The sequence below is a fragment of the Lissotriton vulgaris genome, chromosome 10 (assembly GCF_964263255.1).
Source record: "Lissotriton vulgaris chromosome 10, aLisVul1.2, whole genome shotgun sequence".
Lineage (NCBI taxonomy): Eukaryota > Metazoa > Chordata > Amphibia > Caudata > Salamandridae > Lissotriton > Lissotriton vulgaris.
The window spans coordinates 89,931,039-89,948,369 of record NC_141698.1 but is presented as its reverse complement, the minus strand read 5'-3'; the positions used below and the strand labels follow the sequence as shown (position 1 = coordinate 89,948,369).

The following is a 17,331-nucleotide window of genomic DNA, read 5'->3' as shown; positions in this document are numbered from 1 at the left end:
TTTGGCATGGTAGGTGTACTTAGTGGTGTAACACAGGTCCCCGTAACCCTGCGAGGCGGGGGGAGGGCCCACTCATCACAGTATCCTGCCCTTAGAGCTCCTGATTGAGTATGGAGGGGGCTCCACCATGTACCTTGCAGGGGTGCCTCCTCAAGTTTGTTTACACCACAGGGTGTACTTCTTAGATACTAAGGCTTTTATGCATCTGTTGAACCCACTCACTAGGAAAAGTTTCTGTTCAAGAGGAAACACTCTTCCCCCTTCTCTGGCCTCCAACTAGAGCCTAAGGCATTGCTTCATATCAAAGTGGGAATGTAGTATGTTTTGGAAGGTAAGTAATCCCCAACTTTCCTTCTCTGCTGGACCGGTTACTTGGTTCTTAGTGGGCAGAAATGTTCTCCCCAGCTTACTTGAACTGCCTGCAAAAGCATAGGTTTTACCGCAGTTCAAATAATGTGGGTATGAAATGTATCACCTTTTAAGATTTATAAAGCATATTCATTAATATCTACCCTCCACTCCTTGGTGTTTCCCATCCTGATACTTCCAGGAAAATTACCTTTAATAGGAATTAATCTAATTGGATGGGGAAGGACTGGATTGTGAAAGATCTACATAACCTTCAGGATGTCAGACCTTAGACAGCACTGCTATCCCTCATTTCTCAGATAGGACAGATGTAGAAAGTTGAGAACGAAGCCTTCACAGTCCTCGGACAGTAGTTAGAATTAGAGATACTGAGGGCATAAACATTGATTGTTAACGATGATGCAATGCCTTCCATCAGCCATGAAACACCATCATAACATAAGTGGCTTCTGCACCAACAAATATTTGCCTTTATTTCAGCTATTGTCCTCAAATTAGCACAAAATATTACTGAAATATCGGTCAGAAATATTTTGTTAATTTTCTTGAAAGACTTATAGTATTCGTTGCGGGGTGTAATCGCCCACCTCAAGTTATAATAACAATCCTCGCTAGGCTGAACCCTTAAAGTTCCTACATTAACCTGAGCTCAGCCCCTTGAAGCCAATGACACAGAGCTGGCAGGCGTAATTAAGGGCAATGTGTAAAGTATTTATGCAGTAGCAAACAGTAATAAAGTTGAACTGAAACACAATAAAAATCTCAAACCGAATTAGAACCGGATACAGGAATTTTTATAGATTTGAATAGAAATAGTGGCAAGAAGCATAAAGAGCCAATAATAGTCCGTGGTCATGGTAGCCCGAGACCTAGGTGCAATTTGATGCTGACTGCAATGGACAGTGGATAGGATACACCAGCCAGGTTCGTCATGGTCAAAGATGTTAACTTCTAACTGGAGTCCTTTGTGTCCTATCCATACAGGAGTACACTTTCAAATTCCCTAAGACCTTAGGGGAGGCACCTAGAGACGCACAGGTTAGTAGGCCAAACAACAGGGTCCAGTCCAGGTCCAGTTGCCTCAGGTCAGCTGAGTGGTTGCAGGAAAGGTAGCTTGTATTCATGGAGCTTTAACAGGAGGTCAGTCTTATGACCCTTGGAGTACTCTTATTGGTCCTGGATACAAGAGAGAGCAAGTCCAGACCTCCAAGAATCTTCTCAGTTTGCAGGCCACTGGTTCACACTTTTTCTGATCTTCGTCAGGTCCAAGGTTGTTTTGAAGTGGGTGCCTAGAAGTACCACATTTATGCCTGACATGCGCTAGTGGGTGGGGATGACTCCTGGGAAGGTCTTAACCAATGGGGTAAAAGTTCTCAGGGCCAACACTACCAACTTTGTGTTGGGATGCACCAAACTTGGGTGCTGGGTGCGTGTTTGGGGGTGTACTATGGTAATCCTAGTGTCCACCCACATCTGACACCAAAGTCCAGTTTGAAGCAGACATGATAACTCCTATAACCTAGAGACAGAAGTCTAGTAAAATGAAGCAGTGTTTTCCAGCAACCAGACAGTAGATGCACACAAATTGTTTTGGCATCCTGTTTACCTCATTTGAAGTGCACCCTAACTTTTATAAGTAAACCCAGAAGCCATGTTCAGCAAGATTGGACACTCAAGAAGGTTATGAAACTGTAGTTTAAAAAATTTTTTCACAGCGATAGAGCCTCCCTGGGAGGTGGGGACATAGGAAGGCCCCGCCCAGGTGTCAGCTATCATTTGCCTGTGACAGAGGTGGACCCTCTGAAGTTAATCAAGTTCCTGGGCGCAGCTCACTGGTCATACTGTCAAGCAAACCTCACCACCTCCCCACACCAAAGGCCTTTGTCCTGCTCTGGGAGCAGTTTTCACACCTCATTAGGGGAGCTATTCAGCAGCCAGGTGACAGTTAGGCTCAAGGAAATAGTCCTGCAGAGGCTTTAGGCAGGGAAAAGTAATTTTCTAAAATTTCCTTTTCCTTAATAATTATTAAACAACCTACTCCCGAAATGAATTGGCTATTTAATAACTAACTATTACAAATAGTTGTTTAATAATTTTTCTAGATTGTCCCATTTCTGAGATAAAGTATTAATATTCAATATTGCATCTCAGTGATTTCCTGTGGAACAGCTAGTCTTGCTACAGGGAAAATAGCTTTTGAGGCTTTTCATTTTAAAAGCATATTTAACATTAAATTCCTGCATGTCCTATTTTTAAATAGCATGCTCTTTGCTTTAGGACAATATTACCTACATAGGGGTGACTTAGACATATTTGAGAGGAACAATTTGACCTGTCAAAAATGAGTTGTTTTGACAGGTCGAATTGGAGCTTTTAAACTGCCACAGTCAAGCCACAATGGTAGGCCTGCAGTCATGTTTGCACTGTACCTGTACTGGATGGCACAATGGGTGCTGCAGTCCACTAGACCTTCAACTTACAGGCCCAGAGTACACTTTGTACCATATACTGGGGACTCATAGGAAAGTTAAGTATGACAATCACAATCTACCAATTTCATCAAGTTAAAAGGATGAGCACAGGGACTTTACCACTGGTTAACAAGGGTAAAATGTACGGCGTCTTACAGTCAGCAAAAACAGTAAAGGCAAAATTAATGGGGTACACCACATAAAAGATGGTAATTTCCTAAATTGTTCATTTTATCTCAACATATCAGATGTTCTTTTTTATCAAACAGATAACTTAGTCCTAGTCCAATCCCCCCGTCATATTTTCTTTTAAAAAAAACACCATCCCCAGAATAGGAACTTCCATTTTATTAAGTAACTCTTTTGCATTCCCAAACATAAGCGTACTGTATATAAATAGAAAACTTATCCCAGAACACTAACATTTCAACATTAGTAAAAAAACACATTTCTTACACAAACATCATGTCATTCACAATAAAGTAATTGTCAGAGCTCCAAGAACAGCTCAGCAGAAAAGGCTCAGGAAACTTTATACATCGAGGTGGAAAACTTGGCATCGAAAACTACACTAATGCAGGACAGGCATTTGTTTGGCTTTGCTAACTGCAGGATGCCACACCCACTGCAATGCCACTGGACATGCATACACCTCCAGGTCACAATAAATAAAGCTCCATAAATGCTCATGACCTAAGAGAAGACGTCTGGCAACAGCAGTTGTTACGACCCTCTCAATGGGTGTTACGAGCCTCTCGCTTTTTGTATCATTTTACTCAACCTTGCTCCCTTAAATTTGTTTTTCCCCTCCTTTGTTCCCTTTAGTGCTTTATGTTAAATTTGCTCCCATTGACTTTGCTGTAAACTGTATTATATTTATCTGGTTATTTTCTGTTACTTACTCCCTAGCTGCTCAGCCTGTGTGAATGTGATGCACGGGAAGTTGGTGTGATGGTCTTGAATGGAATGTTTGGGGTGCCTGGATGCTGGAGTGTGTCAGTTGGAGTATGGGCTGAGCAACAGGCAGACTGCTCCTGGGGAGGCTGCATCTCTACAACTCAACTACCTGTAACTGAACTCAATAAATCTACTTGAAACTAAATCCTGGCTGTGGACCTCGTCACTGCAGACTTTGATGGCACTTTCCTCCAGTCCTGCTTGGTTTGTGCCATAATAATAATAATAACCTCATAAGTGCTGCGCCGGTCCAACGGTTGATGGCACCACTACCTCGGGAGTGCTGCCGTCGGCGGTTGGACGTTCCAACTGCACCTGCGCAATGGAACGTTCAGCACTGGAGTTGGACGTTCCATAGCTGCTAAGGTGATAATAATATTAATAATAATAATAATAATAATAATAATAATCCTCATTTGTAAAGCGCGAACCATCACCCGTTAGGGTCTCTAGGCGCTGGGGGGCGTCGGGAAGATTAAGCAAGTTATTGCCCAGAGTCGCATGGTGCTGGGCTAATCTGCCGCCGGCCCGGGGATCGAACCGTGATCCCCAGATTCCGGAGTCAGTCACCCTGGCCTCGGCGCCACACCTCTCCCTTAACAGGAATCCTCTACTGCACTTCCTGTTCGGCATCTCATTGCAACTCCTCATTTACCGAAGGGACAGAGTTCGATCATCGTGGATTCTTGGGCACGTTTCCAGGTTTGACAGGGGCTAAATAAAGTGAAATTTCTCTGCTGGAGGGGTATTTATCTCATGGTTCCCGGTATTTATGTACGACTTTACATCTGGCGCTATACTTACCTTATTCCTGCCTTTCAGTGTTCCCATCTCCGCTGTGCTGCAAATGTGTGACAATGCGACACCTGTAATCAGAGAGCCCATGCCAGGCTTTCCACCAATCTTCCTGCCGTGCAACTGCCTCTCTCGCTCACTCTCTCTTCCACAGCCCCTTTACCTATTAACGTTGGGTTTGTATAGGGTTCGGACAGTTACATACAGGCCGCGAATAAACTCATAAGGGGCGTTGATGGGTGTGGCCTCTCTATTCAGTATCAAAGAGTCATGACAGTAATTTTGTCCATCAATATTACTCTTCCGTATAAATATAAATAGATAACATTTTATTATATCAAGTTATTTAAAACCATCACAATATAACAAGCATTAGAAATGCAATAGGTCTCGCAGCATTAGAGTTAGTGCTTTTAGAATTGTTTATAGGTTTTTTGTTGTAAATCTTTTGCATTTTATTTTTTTGTAGGCAATGCAAAAGAATTACAAATAAAAAAAGCAATAAGCAAATGTAAAAGCTTTAACTAAAAATCCTGCGAGACCTATTGCACTGTGTGAGGGTGAGGGGTTGAGGGTGAGTGAGGGTGGGGGTGAGTGAGGAGTTGAGTGTGAGTGAGGTGTTGAGGGTGAGTGAGGTGTTGAGGGTGAGTGTGAGTGAGAGTGAGTGAGGGTGAGGGTGAGAGAGTGTTATTGTGAGTTAGGGTGAGGGGTTGAGGGTGGGTGAGGGTGAGGTGTTGAGGATGAGTGAGGATGAGTGAGGGTGAGTGAGGGGTCGAGGGTGAGTGAGGGTGAGTGAGGGTGACGGAGTGTGAGTGATTGTGAGTGAGGATGAGTGAGGGTGAGGGTGAGTCAGAGTGAGTGAGGGTGAGGTGTTGAGGGTGAGGTGTTGAGGGTGAGTGAGGGTGAGGGTGGGTGAGGGTGAGTGAGGGTGAGGGGTTGAGGGTGAGTGAGAGTGAGGGTGAGTGAGGGTGAGTGAGAGTGAGGGTGAGTGAGGGTGAGTGAGGGTGAGAGTGAGTGAGGGTGAGGGTGAGTGAGGGTGAGTGAGGGTGAGTGAGGGTGAGAGTGAGTGAGGGTGAGGGTGAGTGAGGGTGAGGGTGAGTGAGGGTGAGGGTGAGTGAGGGTTAGTGAGGGTGAGTGAGGGTGAGGGTGAGTGAGGGTGAGGGTGAGTGAGGGTGGGTGAGGGTGAGTGAGGGTGAGTGAGGGTGAGGGTGAGTGAGGGTGAGGGGTTGATGTTGAGGGGTTGAGGGTGAGAGGGTGAGTGAGGGGTTGAGGGTGAGTGAGGGTGAGGGTGAGGGGTTGAGGGTGAGAGGGTGAGTGAGGGGTTGAGGGTGAGTGAGGGTGAGGGTGAGGGGTTGAGGGTGAGTGAGGGTGAGGGGTTGAGGGTGAGTGAGGGTGGGTGAGGGTGAGGGGTTGAGGGTGAGTGAGGGTGGGTGAGGGTGAGTGAGGGTGAGGGGTTGAGGCTGAGTGAGGATGAGTGAGAGTGAGGGTGAGTGAGGGGTTGAGGGTGAGTGAGGGTGAGTGATGGTGGGTGAGGGTGAGTGAGGGTGAGGGGTTGAGGGTGAGTGAGGGTGAGGGTGAGTGAGGGTGAGGGGTTGAGGGTGAGTGAGGGTGAGGGTGAGAGGGGGTGAGGGGTGAGGGTGAGTGAGGGTGAGTGAGGGTGAGTGAGTGAGGGGGTGAGGGGTGAGGGTGAGTGAGGGTGAGTGAGGGTGAGTGAGTGAGGGGTTGAGGGTGAGTGAGTGAGGGGTTGAGGGTGAGTGAGGGTGAGTGAGGGTGAGTGGGTGAGTGAGGGGGAGGGTGGGTGAGTGAGGGTGAGTGAGTGAGAGTGAGGGTGAGTGAGTGAGAGTGAGGGTGAGTGAGTGAGAGTGAGGGTGAGTGAGGGTGAGTGAGGGTGAGTGAGGGTGAGTGAGGGTGAGTGAGGGTGAGTGAGGGTGAGTGAGTGAGGGTGAGTGAGGGTGAGTGAGTGAGGGTGAGTGAGGGTGAGTGAGTGAGGGTGAGTGAGGGTGAGTGAGGGTGAGTGAGGGTGAGTGAGGTGAGGGGTTGAGGGTGAGTGAGGGTGAGTGAGGTGAGGGGTTGAGGGTGAGTGAGGTGAGGGGTTGAGGGTGAGTGAGGGTGAGTGAGGGTGAGTGAGGGTGAGTGAGGGTGAGTGAGGGTGAGTGAGGGTGAGTGAGGGTGAGTGAGGGTGAGTGAGGGTGAGTGAGGGTGAGGGTTTGAGGGTGAGTGAGGGTGAGTGAGGGTGAGTGAGTGAGGGGTTGAGGGTGAGTGAGGTGAGGGGTTGAGGGTGAGTGAGGGTGAGTGAGAGTGAGGGTGAGTGAGGGGTTGAGGGTGAGTGAGGGTGAGTGAGGGTGAGTGAGGATGAGTGAGAGTGAGGGTGAGTGAGGGGTTGAGGGTGAGTGAGGGTGAGTGAGGGTGAGTGAGGGTGAGTGAGAGTGAGTGAGAGTGAGGGTGAGGGGTTGAGGGTGAGTGAGGGTGGGTGAGGGTGGGTGAGGGTGAGTGAGGGTGAGGGGTTGAGGGTGAGTGAGGGTGAGTGAGGGTGAGGGGTTGAGGGTGAGGGCGAGTGAGGGTGAGTGAGGGTGAGTGAGTGAGGGGTTGAGGGTGAGTGAGTGAGGGGTTGAGGGTGAGTGAGGGTGAGTGAGGGTGAGTGAGGGTGGGTGAGGGTGGATGAGTGAGGGTGAGTGGGGGTGAGTGAGGGTGGGTGAGTGAGGGTGAGTGAGGGTGAGTGTGGGTGAGTGGGGGTGAGTGGGGGTGAGTGAGGGTGAGTGAGGGTGAGTGGGGGTGAGTGTGGGTGAGTGTGAGTGGGGGTGAGTGTGGGTGAGTGTGGGTGAGTGGGGGTGAGTGGGGGTGAGTGAGGGTGAGTGAGGGTGAGTGAGGGTGAGTGAGGGTGAGTGAGGGTGAGTGAGGGTGAGTGAGGGTGAGTGAGGTGAGGGGTTGAGGGTGAGTGAGGGTGAGTGAGGGTGAGTGAGGTGAGGGGTTGAGGGTGAGTGAGGTGAGGGGTTGAGGGTGAGTGAGGGTGAGTGAGGGTGAGTGAGGGTGAGTGAGGGTGAGTGAGGGTGAGTGAGGGTGAGGGTGAGTGAGGGTGAGTGAGGGTGAGTGAGGGTGAGTGAGGGTGAGTGAGGGTGAGTGAGGGTGAGTGAGGGTGAGTGAGGGTGAGTGAGGGTGAGTGAGGGTGAGTGAGGGTGAGTGAGGGTGAGTGAGGGTGAGTGTGGGTGAGTGAGGGTGAGGGGTTGAGGGTGAGTGAGGGTGAGTGAGGGTGAGTGAGGGTGAGGGGTTGAGGGTGAGGGGTTGAGGGTGAGGGGGTGAGGGGTTGAGGGTGAGGGGTTGGGGTTGAGGGGTTGGGGTTGAGGGGTTGGGGTTGAGGGTGAGGGGTTGAGGGTGAGGGACTGACTGCTGGCATCTGGCGAGAAAACTCTATGCAGCGGCAAAACAGCCTGAGCAGACCCAGCGGTGGCCATATCCAACGAAGGAGCGCACTGGCGGCGACGTCCTGCTTCAGGCTGGCTCTCCCAGGATGGTAGCCTGGTGCAGTGCAGTCCTATTGTGTTGCACCTCCGCCTCTGTCTAATCCCCGTTCTGCTATCTTGGAGCGAATGGCAGCATGTGAGGCCACCGGGCTAGATGACCGAAGGTCATGGCTCACCTGAGTTGCATGAGGGAGCTTACAGGCCGGAGAGAAATCGTGGCGCCTTTGGACTGGACTCAGCAGCCTCGACACTTGGGGAGGGGCAGAGGCAGCGAGTACACACTTTGGGGAGGATCCCCTTACTAACAGAGCACAGCAGAGGACGTGGTGCGGGCCGCTGCTCGGGCCCCCGTATACCAGAGCTGAACAGTGAGCACACACGGACGCTAGGAAGTGAGGCCAGAGATAATACGCTGCTCTTTGAGGCCGGAGAGAAATCGTGGCGCCTTTGGACTGGACTCAGCAGCCTCGACACTTGGGGAGGGGCAGAGGCAGCGAGTACACACTTTGGGGAGGATCCCCTTACTAACAGAGCACAGCAGAGGACGTGGTGCGGGCCGCTGCTCGGGCCCCCGTATACCAGAGCTGAACAGTGAGCACACACGGACGCTAGGAAGTGAGGCCAGAGATAATACGCTGCTCTTTGTCTATCTAAAAAAAAACAAGCGAAAGGATCGGAGACACGGCGTGTAAAATAAACAAAAAAAGAAGCCGGAGGGAAGAGAGGGGAGGGGGGAGGAGAAATGCGACACGGCGGGAGGGGGCGGAGCGGGTCAAATCAACAAACAAGCCGGAGGGAAGAGAGGGGAGGGGGGAGGAAAGACGGACATGCACGCGCCCGTGACTTTTAAGGTCAATGCGCATGCTCATAAGCTTAATGCGCATGCGCATTGACCTTAAAAGTCACGGGCACTGCAAGGAATCGCCACGATTCCTTGCAGTGTAGATAAAGAGTGGATAACTCGCAATACTCTCGCCTTGCTCGATGCGCATGCGCATCGACAGGCGAGACCTAAAAACAGCAATCTGGATAAAACTGAGCAACAGACAAATCATAGCGTGATCAATCGATCCATGTAGCAGCACTCAACTCCACTGCGAACCAGATCCACTAAAGTGCAAGGTGCGACGTTGTCCACGTTGGATTTAAAGGGCCATCAAATGAGGAGAAAATGGCCACCTACTCTATACACAGAAGGTTTACATATAAAATGAATGCATATATGCTAATTTATGCCATCATTTTCCCACTTATCCCAGTCAAATAACAGCCTTTTCCATCATTTATCCAGGTAGCTACCATCGGAGGCTAGTATATGTGATGGTGAGTCCAGATAGCACCCATTATGTGCTACTTAATGCCAAGAGGCTGACCAAGCACTCACTATAGGCCAGTGAATGACAAGATGTGCTCCAGCTCCCATAACCAAGATGTCAGTCTCGACGTACCCATACGGACAAGTCAGTTCCTTATCTACCTCATGTATCACCTTGGAGAACAGGTAATGTCATGATTTACCCTAGGCGTCCTAGCCTAGATCAGCCAATGTCATGATGGGCCACTGATATCCTGAAGAGGCCAGTCAAAACCATCTTGTAAACCACATGCCTCAGCATATATATCAGTCAGGTGCAAAATGTGGCATGGTGCATCCCAAGGCCCTCAGGGGTGAGATATCCACTATGCATCCCTCTATAGGTAGGTCAAAGTAATTTACAATTACTGCCATGAGGTATTATCAGACCAGAGCTAAGTTAAACCCATTACATGCTAGAACCATCCCACCACACATCACTTAGTGATATTCTGAGACGCACAGATCCACCCAAGATTAGCCAATGTAATGATATATTCAACACCCACCACCTGCCACTCAAAGCCATGGCGGTGTGAGCGGTTACCTCATGTTTTCCCTGTGTATTTTCATCCGCATCTTCGTTTTGGATCCAACAGACCATAGAAGTTCCAGCCCCCCAGTACTTAATTTGTGCTGGTGTTTGCCAGTGCTTGGCACTTATTTTTAAACATCAGCACTTACAAGAGTACACCACTAGGTGGTGTTCTCGGTCTATTTTTGCACAGTGTCCATCTGACAGCTTGGTAACTCAATATACAAAAATACATATTGTGCCAGCTGCAGTGCGCGACCATGGGCCCTGGCACTTCTCATTTTAAAAATTAGGCACTATGGCCATTTGGCCTCCGTCTTCTATTCCAAGTGTACAGAACACATAGCTTTGTTTATAATCTTGCATTTTCTAGGGGGATGACTGGAAAAACACATCTTGGTGTTATTGCCCATTTTCTCCAAAAACTACTGGGAGCTCACATCACCCAATTTCCATAAGCATTAGGGCCCCTGCTGTGGTGGGAAGTGTTCCCATGTTATGTGCCCCACACCTCAGCCCACAGGCCAATTAATGATATGTGTGTTCCAAGTAATTACCACAGGCCAGTCAATCTCCTGCTCATAGACCAAGCAGCAAAACTATGGTGTGCTGATGCCAAGTTGTGCCCCTGACATCTGCCCATAAGCCAGTCAATCCAATGATGTTTATATGGCTCAAATCAATAAACTGGAGGGGGGGGGGGGGGGGGGGAGGGGCGCGCGCAGCACCACGGTGCTTGTGATGAGCTCAGCTCGTCACGCTGCACGGTGGCACTAAGCTCGTCATGACCAAGCCCGTTTTTCAGAACGTTCAGCACAGCGGGGGAATTAGCCCCGTGTGTGAACGCCGTGCGTGTCATGACGAGCTCAGCTCGTCATCAGCACAGCGCAACTGTGCCTCATGACGAGCTGAGCTCGTCAAGAGCACAGGAGGGGTAAAGAAACAGTTGTTGTTTTGCTCATACCTAAAACAGGAAGACTGCGCCACCATGTGGCAGACTGTCATAAGCGCTGGTGCTGAGAATTAAGTGCCAGTGCGAGCACCGGAAATCACCGGCTCAAATGAAGCACTGCACTGGATAAGTCCTAGGGCTACTAGCCCAGTGCCAGGTCCAAGCAGGATCTGTTGGTTCCATGAACTAATGTATCCACTCCAGGGATCTGTGTTGAATCCCAAGGTCAGAGGTCAAATATCAGTGGATTCATTAGGCGTTTGTTTAATTCCTTTCCAGGTAGATAAAATGAATATCACTAAGTTGGGTACCAACAAACATTGGTTACTCCACACCAAGATGCCACAAGGGGAGAAAATGCACTTTACAAACACACAACATGCAGCGTTCTGTGCCATCACACGGAGAGCAGTGGGGGCCGTGATGCTGGAGGGACGAGTGGCTCCCCAGGGGACACCTGGCATCAGTGGCACATAGCAGCCAATCCAAGGTTTCTGCTAGTCCTTCCCATGCTCAAGCCCGGAAGACGCTCCTTTAATGAGGGGGAGGTGCTTCCTGAGGAGACCTGTGTCAGTACCAAATTGTGCGTCAGTACTGGGAGTAGTGGGAGACCTGCCTCTACCGCTCTGAAATACTCACTACTTGTGGAAGAGCGAATGCTCAAAGTACTCTGTATCGGCTTGCTGTGTGCAGGTCAGAGCTAGACAACAATTAAGTCAATGGCCTGAACCTAGCTCAGCACATCAAGTTTTGTACTTACCAAGGGGCTGAGCAGGTCATACAAACTTGACGCAAGGGGGCTGAGCAGGTCATCCAAACGTGATGCATGGGGGCTGAGCAGGTCATACAAACTTGACGCAAGGGGGCTGAGGTGACAAGCCTCGTGCTCACTTCACTAAGAAAGAACAGCAGCTCGCGGAGCTCGGCATTCCGGAGCGCGTGGCCATCATAAATAACTCCGAGGGTACACAAGACAAGCTTCCGAGCGGTGCACTTACACGACCATCTGCTTTCAATAGCGGAGTGTTTTACATCTGAGCCGTCGGGGTCAAAGCCTTGTGTTTTGTTTTTTTAATCATACCACTTAGGCAGCGCGCCCTTGGACTTCGCTGCACCCTGTGCCCATTTAACATAAAACTGAAGGTAACTGCCGACATTTGGCTCAGGAAAGCCCTTACATGCATTCCAGGACGTGAGGCCTCCTTGTTGCGGCTGACTGTAATTACATCATTACTGCTTCTCAGCCCTAAAGTAAAGGATTGAATTAAGATGCGTTCAATCCAAGTACCCAAACAAGAAGCCCCCCAGCGCTTCAAAGCGGACCGAGCCCCGTTTTAGACACTAGGTGGCATTCAATAAATAGTTTACATGTTGAATGTTGTGCTCATTTGTGCTTTCAGGTTCCTTGTTATCCGGTGTACAGGGGCGTAACAAAGGCCCCCGCAGCCCCCGAGCTGCAGGGCCCCCCTCATCACAGAACTCCGGCTTGAGAGCTCGGGTTTAAATCCGGAGCGGGGGCCCCTCTGTGTACCGGGAGGGGGGGTGGGGGCGGGGGGACTCAACTTTCGTTACGCCACTGCCGGTGTATATACATTCATGATAAGTTACAAGTGCAAGGCTGTGCGCATTTGTGCCTTCATGTTCCTGGTTAGCTGGTGTGTAAACATATATATTAATTAATAAAGTACAAGACTTTGCTGATTCGTGCCTTGAGGTTCCCTGTCAGCCGTCCTATAGACATGTTTCTTAACTCATAAGCGGAAGGCTGTCCTCATTAGTGCCTTGAGGTTTCTTCTATGCCGATGTGACATGCACATAAGGTTCAAGGCTAACCTGTGTTTCTCCCAGGAGTGCTAATTATTCCACGTTTTTAGCAATACTAAAACGCAAACTGGTTGCCAAGTTGATATTACCTTCCTATAGGTTTAGTGACCAATGGGGATGGGTGGAGGGAGGTGGGGGCGGGTACTGGTCAAGTGTGAGGTATTTACCACAAGGATAAATACGGATAGCGGGCGGTGGTATTTACTGGGTGGCGGAAATACCTTTGCAGTTGTCCTCTCGAAAATGAGGAATTACGTTTTCCTTATCTAATTCCACTTTTATTACAATTTTTGATCATTAGTAGGGGAAAATGCAAGGTGTGGTAATTACCTCATTATTCAGAATTCTGATCCCTGTGCAATCTCCAGTTTGCACCATGACCGCTATTTACCCACACTCCATAATTAGGGCATTAGTGTTTTGAGTAGGTGTGGGCGGAACTCAGGAGTTTCACTCGACGGAATTCCTGTGAAGTTGCAGAGAAACTCCACGAGATTCCACGGAATTCCGCCACGGGTGAAAGCTATGCAGTTTGCTCTGCAATTTCACTCTGGTAGCTGGAGCAGTGCTGAAATTCAGAACGCACTATACCATGCGTTGTGCAAGAGGGCATGGACATTAGAGTTGATTTTGCTGCCACTCGAGTAGAAAATGTACTCGAGCGGCAGCAAATCTACTCGAACTGCGGCCCTCTGACCGTAACCGCAAGTGAATGACGGCAACCGCCCACATTAGAAAATTGCACTAGGGGACGCCAAATCTCGCTCAAGCTTGCCAGCTTAAATATACTGGAGCCCCGCGTGAAAAACATTCCGCTACGCAGCGATTATTAAAATTTGGCCAGAACTGTGGGCTAAAGAGTAATGCGGGGTGGCCAAATTTCCGCAGGCAGAACGGAATATTCCGCCCAGCCTCAGTTTTGAGATACCTTTGCATGCGGTCAGATTATTCTCATTTATGTCCCACTCACCTTCAATTTGGACCCATGAGACATAAAGGTCTTGGTCAATCATGTCTTAGATGATGTCTGCAGGGTAGAGGGCTTATTAACCACCTCCTGGAGCCACTGTCTATTTCCACCTAGGTGGACATCTGACAGCATTTGATTCTCTACAGTGGGAAGAGTTCCCATGTTAGTAGTAAATCAGAATTATTTTTAAACAATAACGCTGACTATGAACACATTCAGGCTAGAAACTTCTCTGTGCAATTATATGCTTTCTCAAATGATGGCTAGCAACATGTTTTTTTTACCCCCAAACTCACTCCACTGATCATGGTACATCACATTTCACCACAACAAAGCGGCAGTCTGCACACATTTTCCTTAAGTCTCAAAATGTGTCAGATCTGTCTTTGAACAAGGTAATTATTTGGGTTTTGTTCCCAGGTAAGTTATCTGATGAAAGTTAATGGGTTAAGGGAAGGTAGAAAATGCTTTGAGCTTGGAGTTTTCATTTACTTAAACTTCACAAAGTCGCGCCAGTACATCGCATGTTGTGGACACATTCCCAGTCCGGTTTCTTTCATTTTCTGCAAGAGTGCCTTGGCTGTCAGCCTCTATTGTGTGTTCAGTGCTGGCACAGAAGCCGCGCTCTGAAGGTTTTTTGGCTTGTAATATCAGTGTAAAAGCACAAAAGAGGAATTCTTACCTGCCAGAAATTACAAACCAGTCTTGACGGTTTATGACCAACTTCAGCTCAGGGACTAATCACACATCCCTCAGAAAAAAAGTGCTATAGTCACATTGTGCCTTCTATGCATCAGCTAGCAAAGGCCAGAAGCAACAGTTGTATAGTGTTATTGTTCACTGTGGAGGACTATAATGGCCGGTAAAAGCGCTCTATTTGAGTTATAGAACGGAGCCACAAGCAAGGACCTGGGACAAGGGAGCGGGCCTTCTATGGTTGATATAGCTAATGGCAGAAGGGCTCTAAGGCTATTGGAACATTCGACCCAGAAAGACTTTGCAAAGATAAATATAATCAAGCATTGGCAAAGCCAACAGACCCTGCATATGCGAGAGCTATTGACTTTGTTAAAGTGTTTTAGCCATGTTGTACATCTGCGTGGCTGCTGGTCAGCATGGCTACAAGTTAGTGGAGTAGAAGAAAGTGGTGTGGAGTTGCGTAGAGTGGAGTGGAATGATGTGGAGTGGCGTGGAGTGTTGTAGAGACCAGAGTGTCATAGAGTGAAATGGCACAGAGTGGAGCAGCATAGGGGGGAGTGGCATAGTGTGGGGTGGTGTAGAATGGAGTAGCGTTGAGTAGAGTGTCATAGACTGGGATGGAGTTGAGTGTTGTAGAATGGAGTGGCGTAGAGTGGAGTACTGTACAGTGTTGTAGAGTGCAGTGGTGTAGTGTTGTACAGTGTAGTGGTATAGAGTGGAGTAGGGTGTCGCAGAGTGACGTAGAGTGTCGCAGAGTGGAATGGAATAGAGGTGAGTAGCGTAGAATGGAATAAGGTGGAGTAAGTGGTGTAGAGTGGAGTAAGGAGTGGAATGGGGTAGAGTGAAGTAAAGTGGCGTAGTGTGTCGGGAGGGGCATCAAGCGGTGTAGAGTGGAGTACAGTAAAATGGAGTGGAGTGGAGTAGTGTGGAGTGTTATGGGGTGTCAGAGTGGAGAGGATTGACGTTATTAGGGGTAGAGTGGAGTGAGGAAGAATGGTGTGGAGTACAGTGGTGTGGAGTGGAGTGACAGAGTGGAGTGTGTGGTAGCGCGCTGCCATTACAGACAACACATTTTCAATTGAAACGACATACAATTTACTGATAAAACTACGGTGCACAAATGATAATGTATGGAAATCTGCATCATCTAGTGTATTGATTTGTTTTGATCATATTAAAATATGTGTTTTCACACTACTTCAGAATTACAAAAAAACAAATTAGCTTAATTTGTCCTTTCCTAATTCTGATACATTCTGAAATAATTGTACAGCTCACTAACTGCCATTTACATTTTATTGTGTGCAAGAAAAGGTTTTACATCCTGCAGCCTTTCCTTTCAAACCCCAGTACCCAGCAAAATTGTCACATACATCCTCTTACTTTGTAGTCAGAGAAATAAGAATGAACACCAACCTCTCAGAGCATAATATTTGACCTCAGCCTTTGTATGTGCAGCATATGTGACCAGATAAAAAACAAAATTTAAAGGCCTGTTCATTGCTCATTCACTTCTGAACTCCAGCATGGTGATTTTGGGCGATGCTCCAGCACCTGGTACATCCAGCACCTTTGGCATGGACATGAAATTGAGGAAGAGAACTGTTTAAGTTATGCTATTAGTAAGAGCAGAAACCAAAACAAACAAGCTTGTAGACAGAAAATTGTTCCTCACAGGCATGCAAGATTAATGATCTGGTAGTGGCAGAGGTAAGTTGAATCAATCAGATAGAAAGAAAGGAGTCAGGAACATTTTTCCAAAAAATACAACATATTTACTGCTTTCTGAACTACTATACAAGGGAGACAACTTAAAGCACGTGTACTCTCGTGGAGCGCCTTACGAAAAAGAAAAAGTGTTCCCAGAAAGCGAGTACTTCAGAGGGTTTGTCCGGGGGCTCTCAGCACACTTGCCCTACCTCTGTGAATGCTCACTGTGGGTGGGCCTTATCAGCATCTGACAAGCCCCCTACAAAAACTCCACCCTTGTACCTACTAGCGGCGTTACCTATTGCCGGATTCCAAATGTGAAGGAGGCAGGGGCAGGACCCCCAAAATAAGACTAGACTTTGGCTGATCTTAGGTTAGTGGAAAGCCATAAATGTCCATAGTGAACATAAATCCAGAGGAATTTGCACAAGTGTATGTTCAAGTGCTCGCACCTGGTTCTTTCCCCACAGTGAAAAACATTGAAATCGCTGGCACTTTTTTCTTCCAAATATAGCAACTCTGTTTGCAATCAGTAGTACAAACCATGTATGACAGGTCCGTACTTGAAAAATATATTTCTTTCTACTCTTTTTGAGGCATACTGTATCAGTCGATTCTAGTACAAGTGTTTTAATTATTTTTTGCTTAGTTTGGCCTTTTATGTTCCATTTTCTCCTGAAATTTTGACCATATATAAAATGGTCATCAATTATGCCCAAGACACTGGGAACTCTTTCAGTGCAGACTCAACTTAACAAGTATCTAGAATAGACCGTTCAACAGGCCCTAGGAGGAGTTGATTTCGAAAGCCATTTCATTTTATACCTCCTTTTGTCACTGTTTTTCTATTTTTCTCCTCTTCCTCCATGTATCTATAATTTCTGTCTTTCTCTATGAAGCACTGAATGATGACTAAGTCCCAATCTCTAACACGAATTGGCATAGCCAATAGGTCTCGCATATGGGACCTTATAAGTGTTTAGTTATCCAGCCCAATATCCTTTGTGCAACAACATAAACTGTTGCATGGCTAAACACTTATAAGGTTCCAAAGGCGAGACCTCTTGGCTATGCCAATGCTGGTTTATTAATGTTGTCAACCATAAAACATGCTGAGCACGAGTTGAACTGGAACCCATAGCCAGCAAGGCATGAACGCCACTACATGCATCAAACGAGGGAAGGAGTTACTAGTACTGGAAGCACATAATAAGTACAGAGTACCAAGAGGAGGATG

At 47.9% G+C, this 17,331-nt stretch overlaps 1 protein-coding gene across 1 annotated transcript in view; it reads right to left on the bottom strand.

The window, feature by feature from the left end:
* Positions 1-17,331, bottom strand: part of GPR146 (G protein-coupled receptor 146) — a 148,197-nt gene that overhangs the window by 105,208 nt on the left and 25,658 nt on the right. The gene's annotated exons all lie outside the window — the stretch shown is intronic.